At 53.6% G+C, this 13,818-nt stretch overlaps 1 protein-coding gene across 6 annotated transcripts in view; it reads right to left on the reverse strand.

Annotated features, from left to right (window-relative positions):
• The window catches only part of GLI2 (GLI family zinc finger 2), a 245,751-nt gene that overhangs the window by 122,438 nt on the left and 109,495 nt on the right, over positions 1 to 13,818 (reverse strand). The window lies entirely within an intron of this gene.

Consider the following 13,818-nt stretch of genomic DNA (forward strand, 5'->3'; position numbering starts at 1 on the left):
ATAATGAAGCAGACTGAAAGCCACCAAGCATTTGATTAAAAGAGAATAAAGATGTGTGTGTTATTCCTGTTGAGTGTGAGCACTTGAAGCAAAGCAGACCAGCTCAACATAAAAGCAGAGACACCTCGGGTGGATTCCACAGCCAGAGTTGCCTCATCTCGGGGTGGTGGGGAAGAGGCACCGATGGGTCAGACAGTCCTCGGCTAGGGGCTGCATGGCTACTGGCTGGGGCCACGGCGGGCTGGGGGTGTCAAGGGGCAGAAGCAGCTGCCAGAGAAGTATCTGTGACACCCCTTCTCAAGGGGAACTCAAAGCAGTCCTCACGCTTCCAGGGTCTCCCAACGGCCCCTCTCAACATGCCCGGATGGGCACACTGTCTCCTCACTGGCCTGTGACCCAAGATAAGAAGCATTTCTGCCTTTGATGAGGCCAAGCTGTGAGTAGCCTGTCTAAGCCAGGTCCTCCAGTGGCCCAGCCACAGCAAAGGCCGGTTATCGGGTTCCCATCAACCTTATAACCCAAGGAAGCAGACATTGTTAACACTGATGGAAACAGCTAGAAAGTGGCAGAGCCCACAGCCAGCCACGTGGCTGCTCTTAGGAAGTGCTTACATTTCATACCCACAGGCAAAGAGAGGGTGGGGCAGACCTCTCCTTTATCTCAACTGGGAGGGCAGAGGAGACAGAAGTTACAACCCCAGGCTCCCAGAACGCAAACACAATCTACAATGTGCCTTATCAGCTCTAAGCCGGGCCAGTCCGCCGCCCTTTATGGGATAGATGGAACCCCTCTCTGAGCTAGAGCCGGCCTCTCACTTCACCTGGATTGCTGAAGACCCCCTCGTTCACCTAGGGTCATGGAGCGCCTGCTCGGCACGGGCACCAGGGAAGCAATGACAAATGAGACAGTGTGCATCTCCTTAAAGATCTGCAAACACAGGAATTCAGTCCATGCCTGCCCAGCAAGGCGCCTTTGGCCAGCTCACCTGCTCGCTTGATGCTCCTGGTGGACCCACGGCTGCTGCCAAGGGCTTCAGGATCTCACAGCTCTGGCCAGTCCACCCCACGGGAGAGACAGATGGGCAGGTGCTGCTTAGCATGTTTTACAGATAAGGCGACAAGAGTGCTTGAAATCACGTGGTCAGCTCAGTGGCAGGACAGACAGAACACAGGACTCCCAGGAGCTCCTGGAGAGCAAGGACTGCAGTGTCCCCAGCCCCTGGCAGGAAGCCTGGCACATAGTGGAGTGCAGGCAGAGTGGTGGGTGAATTGTCTCCTTCTGTTGGGAGGCATGCGTTCATTTCACAAACATTTAGTAAATGCCTTTGGGGCCAGAGCTCACCCGAAGTTCATTCCAGGTCTCCTTTGAGGCCTCCCGCACAGACATCTGCCCTCTCTCTGACTTCCCCTCATCTAGAGTCCTAGACCTGGGGGGCCTGCTTCCTTCCCCCCTGCTCAATCCCCATGGCACAGGTAAGCAGGAGACTTTGAACAGGAGAGAATTGGGGGGGAAGTGGCCACAGAGAACTCCCCAGGTGCTGCAGTCCCTGGGCTAAGGGACCATCCGGCCACCTCCCCCATGCCATCATGCAGCAGGTTACCCGAGCCGTGCCTGCCCAAGACAGGTACCCTTTCTGACTCGTTTCCTTTGGGGAGAAAGAGGAAGAAAAGACTCACACACTGGGCCACGTCACCCCTTCCATGGCGGCTGCACGTCTCCGTGATCCTCCTCCCCATCTGGGGTGGCTCACCCCTCAGATGTATAATGTATCAGGCACTCGCTCATTAATAAAAAATGACAAGCGATCATCTCATTGAAATCCGCCGAGCTGCCGGAGCCTGCAGACACAATCCCTGCCCAGCTCTGCAGCTCCTCTGTGGTCCAGCCGTAATGAGTCGGTAGGGTGGAATTAGCGCTCACTGAGCAGGCAGCCAAGCCACCTTTCAGGGTGGGCAGTGCAGGGCCCGCAGATGATGGCCTTTTTCATCTGTGTCAACAGAGGGGCTCAGCTCAGCAGGATCCGGTGCCCCCAAGGTAGGGAGGCAGGAGAAAGTAGCCAGGCCATGGAGAGTCAATCCTGTGGTGGTACCAGCAATCCACTGCATCCATGTGCCCGGGGGGCCTGAGACCTGGCCAGGCTTGGAGACTGAAACACAAGACTGCCTTACTGTCTTAAAAAGCAAGTAAGTGAGAGCGAGTACTTGACAGGAGCCTGGATGGCTACAAGGCGGCCGGCCCCAGCCACAGGCCTGGCCCCAAGACCACCTCCCAGTTCTTCTCACCTAGAGCTGAGCCACAGGGAGGCCAGGCCCCAAGCAAAGGAAACACCTCGGAGGGCACCTGCAGCTTCTCCTGCCGGCCTGCCAGCACTTTTTTGTTTTATATCCTCTTCAGCATTCACTATATAAGGAGTCCTATGCCCACAGCGGTGTGTTAGAGGCAGCCTCAGAGCCCGGCAGGATAGGAGCTCTTTGGACACAGGTAGCCCTGGGATGGCATTCAGTCTCCGTCATGGGCTATGTGGCCGCAGGGACATTAGAAACCTCAGGTTCCTCATTTGTACAAGAGGTGATGAAGCCTCTCCTGCAGAGAGCCTTAACCATCATCCACCACCTGCCTCCTAACAATAAATGACAGTTTTATTATTGGGGATACGGGTCTTGGGCTCCAAGATTTTCAGGGCCTAGCAGTCCAGCCCTCGCCCATCATCGTTTACATCGGTTACATCACCACCACCATCCTGCACGCTTCCCACCTGTGGGCGCTGCATCAGGGGCTGTAAAGAAATCAGCTCAAATTCTGACAACAATCCTGTGACGTAAGGACATTAACCCCTACAGTACTAGAAGTGGGGTACTTCATCCAGGGCCTTAGAGAACCGTGTCACAGAGCCTGACTCCTTCCTCACCCCCATGTGTTTGGCACCTCCACTGCTCTAGAACCCTCCATGACTCCCTATTAACAGTGGAGCCCAGCTCAGGCTCTGCTATGAGCTCTGCCTGCACACAATGGACTCTTCCATAGGATATTCTGCCAAAGCAAATGGGTTATATCCAGGCCACTCACACGTCTTTGACCCACCAGGAGAGCTGCCTGAAATGCCCACCCCAGGTTCCTCCACAGAGCTTGGCCATTCATCCTCCAAGCTGGCCACCTCTCCCTCTGAAGTGGCCCCCCGGCCACTCCAGGTCATAGTGACAGCTGCAGAGTTCCACTCCCAGAGTCCTGACATTGGGCTAACTCTGAGGAGGCCCTTTAGAGCTTCTAGAAATGACACTGACAGCCCACAGGGAGCTCCAGGGCCTGGGCGAAGGGCTTGAGTGGATCTCAGGACCAGGATGAAGGCAGGGAAAGGATGGAGCCCGCTGTGCAGATGAAAGACCGCAGGGTAGGCAAGATGCGAGTGCCAAGGTTCACTCAGCTCCTTGGTGGCACTGGGACCAAAGCTGTGCCTTGGGGCACCTTACAGTGTGGAAGGAGACAGAAATTCCTGGTCATGAGTTGACGGCTCAGCGTCACTCTCACCTGTAGATCAGGAAACGAGTCTGGACACTGCCCTGGTCCATGACCACTGATCCACCTGGAGGACCTTAATAATACTCCTCCAGCCTCTTTGGTCCTCCTCCCACTCCGTTCTCCCCACCACAGCTGGGGGAGGGCACATGCTGCCCGGCCACCACAGTGACCTCTGGGAGCAGACAGGGTGGGGCAGGGTTTGCATTTCTGTATGTGCTTCAGCACTGTTTGCACACGTTCTAGGAAGTATGTATAACCTTTTAATAACAAAAAGGGAGGATCCTCTATAGGGTTGTTTGTTGTGAGGCTTAGCGGCCTTCATTCATCACTCACTCGTTCATCCAACCTGGCCTCCCAGCTACTGTTTCAGGAAACAGCCCCTCCCTATGAGAGGGGAAGGGACCACAGTGAGGTGCCCATAACACTTCAGGACAAAGGAAGGATGAAGTGGAGAAAGCTCTGGACTCTTAGGCAGGAGACCTAGGCTTCTGCTTTTCAACCAACTCAGTGGATGCTCTCAGGGTGGTCCCTGCCCCTTCAGGGCCTGAGTGACCTCACGTGTAGAAAGGAAAAAGGCCCCACTCATCTCTGAGGTTGCCAGATATTTAGGGGACTCAGGAGCAAGGTCCCAGAAAATAGCAAGGAACTAGGGAGGCCCAGCCCGAGGCAACCTCCTTTATTAGAGAAAGAGCATCCTTGAAGTGACGCTATTAGCCAGGTCATCTTGGGGCACTGGGAGGCGACGCCCCACTTTGCTGTGCCTTGGCAAAGCCTAGCTCGAGACCAAGCCGCGTGCGCAGGCACAGCCAGGGCAAGAATGCTCTGGTCTTGCCCGAGCCTGGAACACGCAGGAGACAATCCATTGCAAAACCTGTGCCTCGGGGTGGAGTCTGCCCTACATTAAGAAACACTTTCCAAATGAGATAATTATTTAATAGGTAATAAATGGAGTCAGGAGGGGGCAGAGGGAATTCAGTTGATTAAATGCTTGTGGCCCCCAGCACTGCACACTTTCCCCAAAGCCCTCACTGCTTAATGTCTTCTTACCCCGAGCTCACCTCCATCACTTTCCAGGTACTGAGAAGAAACCCACTGGCCACTGGGCTTCACAGAAGGCCCAAGCCACAGAGGCCCACACAAGGCGCCAGACAGAATCCAAGCCTTCCTGCCCTCCAGTTACTCGGCAGCTCTTCTCCTTTCCCAGCCCTCCTGGGGGGCTACAGGGAGGAGACAAGGATGGAGCCGGGGAAAATCAGGCTGTCCATTGCTCTTCACAGCTTGGCCCTGGCCCAGGATTCCTGCATTCTCAGAAATCATCCTCTGGCTCTGCCCATTCCAGCTCAACAAAGTAGAGGCAGGGTTGTCAAAGGAGCCCTTGATTAGTCTTTTTATCTATGGATGTGGGGAGCAGGGAGGTATCACCCACCAACCACGTGCAGGTGCCACGTGGAGTACAGACACGTACATTTAATTACAGAGATTTGTTTATATCTTGTTTATTGACAAATAAGGACCCTGGGAACTCAGGGAAGTTAAGTGACTCACCCAAGGTCATTGGCCCTGGAAATCAATCCTACTCTTCTTGCCTGGCTCCAAAATGTGGGCTCTTTCCCCAGCACCACTCTCTGCACCAGCCCCTGCCCTGAGCACCAGGTAGGTGCTCACTAAATGTGAAACTCCCTTCCCACCTGAACCACTCTAGACAGATGTCAGGCAGTCTCAATCTCAATCTCAAGGCATTAAGTGTCTGCGGTAACCCTGCCATCAATCTATAAAAGACGCTTTGACTGATGGCTCCAAGGAGAGCTTTAAGAGAGGTGCAAGAGAGTTAGAAGGAACCATGATTCTGAGTGAAGGGGCTTACAGTCGCTAAGGGAGTCACAAAGAGAAACAAGTAGAGTCATAAGAAAATGAGGAAGAAGGTTTGCAAGGGCCAAGGGTCATGATCAGCCTTAAAGTGCAAAAAGAGATCAAGAAACAACGAGGGGACAGTTTTCCACCTGGGGCTACATTGAGAAGGTAGGACTTGAATGGAAATGGCTGGAACATAGCAGGTGATCAATAAAAAAATGGGCTGGATTGGTGGGTCAGTAGGTGAATGGACAGATAGGTGGGTAAGTGGATGGATGGATGGATGGATGGATTGATGGGGTGGGTGGGTGGATAGATGAATGGGTGGATGGATGGATGGATGGGGTGGGTGGGTGGATAGATGAATGGGTGGATGGATGGATGGATAGATTGATGGGGTGGGTGGGTGGATAGATGAATGGGTAGATGGATGGACAGATTGATGGGGTGGGTGAGTGGGTGGATGCATGGATCGGTGAGGGGGTGGGGATGGATAGAAGCTCTATAGTCAGGGCATTTCTTCTTCTCTGTCCCTACCTCTCACCCCCATCTCACTCCTCTTTTTCCTCTCTTCCATAGCCACTCAGCTTAGATCTTCCTGATCTTCTGCAGGTGCCCACAGAGGATGGACAGTGGCTTCAAAGACTAAGATTCACCATCCTGCCTGTTTTGTAGCACATCGTGAAATCTTCCCCTGGTCTTCAGACAAGCACAACCAAAAGGCATGGAGGAATGAGCGTTTCCTCTCAACGTCCCCACCCCCTCAACCGCCCCCGTCATCTTCTGCAAGCCCCCAGCCTACACCTCTGCCTGCTCAGGCAGCTTCCACCTTGATATAAATGTAATGGTCCCTGGGTCCATTTCAATTCTAAAAGAGCCTATTCCCTGTGGGCCTGAAAATGAGCCAGGCCTGCCAACGGTCCAGGTCACACCCATCAGAGGCCTAGCTGTCTGGATTTTTATCCCATTCCAGCCAGAGGGGGCTTCTTCAGATGCCCCCGAGGAATGCGGAATGCACTAGACAGGTAACAGAAGCAGCCGGGAGACGCCGGTCTGCAGAAGCAGGAGAGAGTGGGCGACCAAACAGGCATAATGACATAGGGCTCGGGACTGCAGAAGCCTGAAGCTCAGAGGGTCCTGGGGATTCTCGGTGCTGTGGGGTATCCAGTGGGCAGTCAGGCCAGTTCCCTCACACAGCAGCTGATCCCCGGCCAAAGCTGGTCAGGCTCTGTGCAGGAGACCCAGGGATGGGGCAGGTCTATTTTAGAATGAAATCCCTAACTGTCCAAATCTCTCCCCAGCCCACCTTACTCTCCATGAGCTGTCCTTCCTCCTGGCACAGGAACAGCCTTCCAAAGCCTGCCATATGTGGGTGGCCCACATCCCGACCTAAGGCCTGGTGGGAAGGAGCTGGAAAGGCGCGGCCGTGGGTGATGAGCTGGACGGCCAGCACGGCTCAGACTCCATGTGGCAGCTACCAGTGCCCACATCAGAGTCTATTTGAGATGCTTGAGGCAGGCATCCCTATCCCTCGAACGAACGCTCCTAGGCGGCGTCACAAGAGGAGCCCCGAGGAAACAAAGGGAACAGAAAGGAGGAAGAGGAGGTTCATCGAGCTTCTTGGCCAGAAGTGGCAGAAAAAAAAGCCAGGATGGATGGCAGGGAGAGCTCAGAGCTGGACTCAGCAGCCCAGGTGGAGTTCAAGTTGCGCGGTCCTCTGTCAGTAACCTGCCTCCCTGGGGCTTCAATTTCTTCCTTTGTAAAACACAGATAAGCACAGAGACCTTACGGTTTTCAGGAGAACCTGAGATAGTGCAGGTAAAAGTAGGTGTCATTGTTTTAAATAGTGTAACTGACTTAATGACCTTAATGAGTGGAGGGCTGCTCCTCCATGCTCCTCCTGCTCTTGGCCACTTTTCTCTCACAGGACTCACCTTACCCTCACAAGAGTCTGACCCATCTTTGCACACCCAGAGCGAGCACAGTTCATAGCACCCGGGGGCACGGTGGATGAAGGCTAGCTATTCCATGAAATGGCAAAGGCCCTGATGCCCTGCTGAGGCACATGGGGTGCTCAGTACCAATGATGGCTCAAGGGTCATTTCCTTACTGTGTCGTTTGTGTTTCTAAGCCAAAGGAATGAACCTATAATAGTGGAATTCCAGGCTTCATCCCCAAGTGGGCAGAAGGTGCGGGGAGGTGTCTGTGGGCAGAGAAATCTTCCTCAAACCAACCACGGAAAAGCTGCCTCCTCTGTTTATCAGCAGCCCTGCCTCTGGAACGCCGGCCCCCATTCCCAGTACCATCCCTCAGTGCTACGTTGACTTCACCGGCACCCATGCAGCTGGAGTGCCCAGGGTAGGGGAAGAGAAGAGACCTGGCTCCCAGTGGGTGACCTGTGCCAGCCCAGAGCGGGGAGGGGAGGGTTTCAGCACCTCCTCTGGCCTGAAGTAGCCCCAGCCAGGTCCAGCGCAGAGCTGGCCCCTCGAATGGGGCCCAGAAGGATGCTTGCTAAGCAGGAAACAGCTCTCACATGTCTCTCTCTGCCTGACATCAGCCTGGGTGGGGTAGGGATGACAGACTCCATCTGTCCTCTTCTGTTGGGATTCCCTGTAGGAATTCAAGGTCTGGACTTGCTATTAATTGCCCTCCATGGAGGCGAATGTTGTCTAGATTCTAATCCCAGAGCTGCCAAGACTCCCCCAGGGCCTTCCCTGCTCACTCTGGGCTTGAGCCTTCTTCCTCTTAGCACGGAGTTCGAGGCTCCTGCGGCTCCTCTCTGACCTGCCTTGCTAGTCTCAGCTCCCTGGTGTTCTGAGATGGGATGATGCGTCCCGACCCTGAGCAGCCGGCCCCTCCCACTGGACAGCCCCCTTCCCTCCCTGCGGGCCTCGGCTCCTCCTTGCCTGTCCCCAGTTGGATTCTCTGCAGACTTGCTTCCTAGGGCTCGCTCCATCACGGCCCTCAGTTCTAACTGTCACCTCCTCAGGGAGGCCTTCTCTGACACCCAGTCACTCTCTACTTTGTTTATCTCCGTCCTGGCAGCGTCTGCTGAAATTGTCTCATGTGGATTTACCTGTATATTGTCTACCTCCCGCCAAAGGCCCAGGAGCTCCTGAGAAGCAGGGATTGCCTGGCGGGTACTTGCCGCCCTCCTCCACGATGGGGCCTCTCACTCCACCTTGGCTCACACTTAGCTCAGCACAAGACAGGCCCCAAGGGCAGGGCCTGGGCCTGGGCAAGGACTAGGCCTTTATCACCTGTGGGTCCCCCCCCAGGACCTAAAGAGCCCCCGACAAAGGCCTCCTGAGCGGGCCTGCGTTTCAGAGGCGCCAGATGCCTGAACCACAGGTGACAGTGTCCGCCAGGCCTCTCCAAGTGCGAGGGCCGCCACCATTCCACTGGCTCTGAACTCGCCTGGGGCCCACTGGCTGTATTTCTGCATATTTGTTTCCCCCCAGAATAAACCCAAACAGAGCAAAATAGCAGAACCGAAAAGTCCTCACTTGAGGAGTTGCTCCAGTCCAAGTCGGGCTTCATTTATGGGCTCAAGCCCACGGTTCCAGGGCCCGCCCTGGGTTTCCTGAGGCCATCCCATCAAGGTCCCATTGCAAACTGTGGCCCATTCACCCGGTTTCGTTTCAATTTTCCTGATTTTTTTTTAACTTATAAAAAACTAGGAATATTGGGGTGAATGTATCTGGCATCTGTCTGCTTTGAACTTTTCAAACTTTTTCTACTTTCAATTTCTCTGACAACTACTTGATCCACATAACGAGTATATTAAAACACCGTGTTTTGATTCTTTGATCCTGTGAGCTCAGGGTTTCCAATTTATCAGTTGTCTATATGGAGAACAACTCAGTTCATCTGAGCTTTCCCTCCAGACACAGGATTGTGTACAAGGCCATCCTTTCCTCCCGGTATAGTGATGACCCAACCTTCAGTCCTTCCAGCAGTGTACAGTCTCTCTAATGTCTTTCCCCCGCTCCCACATGGCCTGCCTGGTGACCCAAGGGAGTCAGTTTAGCCTCTCTGCAGGAGAAGCCAATAATTATCATCATCATCACTATTGGCTTAATATATAAAAACCTAGTATCAGTCATTCTCCATCGGAAGTCACGAGGAAGAGAGGGGTTGTCCCCCATTTAATGTTTTTAACTATTGTAAAATATTCATAACACAAAGGTGACCGTTTCACCACTTTTAAGTGTACAATTCAGCAGCCATCGTGTGCAACCATCACCACCACGGTCGTCCTGAACTGAAACGTCAACCCATTCCCTCAACTTCCAGTCTGTGGCAACTACTACTCTACTTTCTATCAATATGAATGACTATTTTGGGTAACTCACATAAGTGGAATCATACAGTACTTTTTTTTAATGTCTGGCTTATTTCATTTAGTATCATGTCTTCAAGGTTCGTCCACGTGGCAGCATGTATCAGAAGGTCCTTCCTTCTTAAGGCTGAAAAATAGTCCCTTGTATGTATGTACCATATTTTGTTTTTCTGTTCATCTGCTGCCCACTTACTCTTAAAGCAACTGAGAGGAATACCTGACTGAGAATACATGGCTGTTCTCATCACACAAAGGGAGGTGAGCAGTTCAGGTCTTCAGAGACAGCACCCCAGCCGGTCCCCGCTCCTGCCCTCTCTCCCAATGAACGTGTCCATCTGTGAGCTTCCAGACCTTTCCGCACAAGGGCAGTGGAAGAGCCACATCTTGTCTCCTCCAGTCCCCAGATCGTCGGTGTGGGTGGCCTTGACAGAGGACTAGCTATTTTTAGTGGAAATGCAGAACTGCCACCATTTTTAGCAAAAAAGGCAAAGGAGCCAAGGAGACTTCTTTTTTCCTTCAACTCTTCCCTCCCCAACATCCCTTTCCTGCCAGGTCCCTCTGCAAAAGTTGCCAAGAATGGGATGAACAATGAAAAACAGACCTAAGTTCTCGTCTCTGTCCTTAATACCCCGCTTCTACCCCAAAATAAAATAAAAAGCTGGAGACAGAGAGAGAGAGACAAACGCAGACCAGTGTCAGGGGACTGGGTACCACCCAGCTGTGAATGCGCCATGTGACCATCACTGTTCAGGATGCCAGGTTCCTGTCTGATGAGGTGGGGCGGGGGGTGGTGTGTGCAGATCCAGACAGCACAGAATTCTTAACGGAGGAAGCCTCAGTCTTAGCTGGTGCAAACCACGGGCCAGGGCTAGGGGCTGTCCCAGGGACTGCTCTGTGTTGTCTGAAGCCAAAAAAGGCTTTCCTTCCAAATTCAGAGGCCAGGAGCATCAAAGACTGGCTCAGGTGTGCACTGTGCAGTCTGGGCGCTGCCCGACAAGCTCCATCAAGACGCAGCCTGCGTTATTCATACCTTCTCCCTCGTCCCCCCGGTTCCTGTGGGAGGTGGCCACCCGGCCAGCTTGCAAGGGCTGCTGTGAGCCCTATCCCCGCCTAAGCGCCTGCCATTAATAAAAGATAAACAAGAAGCGCAATGCAGGGACGGCGACATCTGTTGTACCCCCGTGGGTCTCCCCTTTCTGGGCTTTAGAACCACATGTGGTGGGGGGGCAGGGGTTGGCAAGGACCCAGCTGCATTCTGAGCCTCCACACTGGGTCCTGGCCTCAGCTGGATTAAATCAACTCCCTGGCTCCAGACAGGAACCCCCATCCCTGCCCCCCACGCAGCCACCCAAGGCAGGAGCATCTGAGGACCAAGATCTCCTGGCTCACAGCGGGAGGGTGAGCCGTGATTTTCAACACTGACGTGGCTGCCACTCCATCATCAATTTCCCAATCGAAGTTCTGGGGCTCAGCAGGCCCAGGAACACAGCCATCACTTCCTTTCCACCCCTGGAACCTCAGGGGGAACCCCACTGCCTGGATGCCCGTGGCTATGTGTCCCCCTCTCCTCAGCCGTCTCCTCTTCCTCCAGATCCTCAGACAGAGCCCCCAGGCCAGGCCCGGGGGCAGCCGCCCTCGCCGGGCCACCTGCCTCTCACGGCTTTGAGGGCTCTGCGGGTCCCTTCTTCCATGAAGCACATTACAAATTTTTACAATTTCACAAATGTAGGTTTAACGATTCATAGAATCCAGGCTTCTGTGCTAGATTATATTCATTTATTTTCTTCTTGTTAAAAAAAATAAATAAATAAAAATAAAAAACCCTTTTTACGGGCCCCTAACAGCATCGTGGGCCCTCAGCATCATGTTCCCGGGAACTAAGTGAAGCTGACCCTGACCCGGCTTGACTCCAAGGTTGGCCTGTCCTAGGGGCGACCAACGTGCCCTTCCTGTTTCAGGCCCAGAGGCCCAGTGCTGACAGACAAGGCAGTCTAACCATAACAACCCCCAAACCTGGAGGTTAAACTGAAGCAAGCTGGGCTCTTGTCAGGACCCTGATAGGACTAGGGAGATGCAGCTGAAACGCGTGTCTGCTCTGAGGAACTAGGTGGATCAGAGCTGGGAACAAACACTTCTGGAGCGCTGCTCCACATAAGGGCTGGACTGGACACGTGGTCCACTATCTCCCTCCGAGGATGGGACCCCCCCACCCCACCCCCTCTGCACAGCAGCTCCGAGAAGCTGGTAAGGACATCAGTTTTCTAGGCGAGGAAAGCATGTCTCAGATGGGAGAAGTAACTCACCCAAGGGAGATATTTTGAAGGGGGGTTGCCGAGGACCAAGGCTGGGTCTGTCTGGCTCCAAGCCTGGGCCATGGTTTTGCCAGGGCCATACCCTTCAGGGGGACCAACACTGTGCAACACTCCTGACGTTGCACAGTCAAGTGTTCTGGAACAAGTGGGCAGGACAGTTGACTTGGCATGACTGAGATGGGTAAAGGACTGCCCAGTGATGGTGCTGGCCCCTCAAAGCCCCCTGCAGAACAAGCATGGTGTCACCACCCAGAATGCACTGGGCCGGCACCGAGCCACCTGGAGGCCAGAAGCCCAGCAGCCATGGAGACCCATCCTGAACAGTGCAGGAGCCAGGGATCCTCCCAGACCCTGTCAGGCAGGGCTGAGGCCCGCGGCGGGGTTTTTACAAAACCTCTTCTGGGAGATCTCGTGAGCTAGAACCCAACCATCCTCCGTGAATGGCCACAGCACAGAAGGTCCAGAGCCCAGGACCACAGTTTAGTTCCATCCATAGATCCAGAGAAAGACTCCTCAAATGAGGGGCTTTCGGGAAAGTAGAAGGGAAATCATCTCACAGCCAGAGAGGGACCCCCTGAAAAGGAGAATCAACAGCGTACAGCCCTCAGATGACAACACATGGCCGGGTCTAGTCACATGACCACGCATGACCATGGGAAAGGCATGCACCAACTGACGCTCACTCTGGAATCAACCAGGCCCAGACCCTGGCTCCGCCTCTAACCAGCCATGTCACCTTAGATATCACTAGGCCTTGGTTTTCCCATCTGTGAAATGGAGAAGGCTGTCATGAGGATCAAATGAGCTAATCCGTGTAATATTTAACCTGGTGCCTGGCAATCAGGAAAACCTCAGTAATAATATCCACCGTACTATACATAACTTCTGGCACAGTGCCTGGAACCTAATAAATAATGCGTATTTACTAAGTGGGTGATTTACCACAGAAACCCAGGCATCCATGCAGAGATCACGCATCCCATAATTTGAATCAATCAGTGCTCAGATTCACTAGCAATGGAACGAGCCACATCAGCACCAGAAGCGGAATGGAGCTCCCAACTACTGTGAAGTTCCCTTTCCAGCTCTCCCACGGAGAGCTCCCCCAGCCCCCGGGCCACCAAGGCTGGGTGGAGTCCCCGAGGACTAGACAACAGGCACCGACCCGACCAGCTGGCAGCTGCAGCGCACGAGCCCTGGCAGACGGCGTTGCCGGGCCTACGCTGAGCAGTGAGTGCAGGGATGGGCAGCCTGACCCAGCGCCGTGGGTGATAGTGAGCCTGTTTTCTCCTAACACAGCAGACCTTCCCTGGGAACGACCAAAAGGCAATTCATAGCGATAACAACATTTTGTGCTGTTTACACTTCCAAAGCCCCTTTTTCTCCTGTTTTTCTCCCTTGCTCATCCCACCCCACTATGCAGGGAGCAATTCCGGGTGGAGAGCAGGGACGGGGTTAACATGTTCCTCACCTGGAGCCACCCAGAAAGTCACAGGTGAAGGCATCCTTCCACGACACTATGTGGAACAAAGAGGCACCAAGGGTGGTCCCTACTCAACCAGCTTCTGAAGGTTTAGGGGGTCTCCTAAAATGAGGTGTCCCAGAGGGTAAGTGCCTCTTGGGTCACAGATTACAACACAAAATTACCTTACCTACTTTGTCTCGGTGACCAAAGACACAAGCTAAAACTACAACTTCCAGAAAAAAGAATACAAATTTCCTGCCTAACTAAAGTCAGAACACTTTGGAGCTGGAAGAAATTTTTGAGAAATCACAATCAACCTTCCCATTTCACAG

This window comes from Vicugna pacos, chromosome 5, assembly GCF_048564905.1.
Source record: "Vicugna pacos chromosome 5, VicPac4, whole genome shotgun sequence".
Lineage (NCBI taxonomy): Eukaryota > Metazoa > Chordata > Mammalia > Artiodactyla > Camelidae > Vicugna > Vicugna pacos.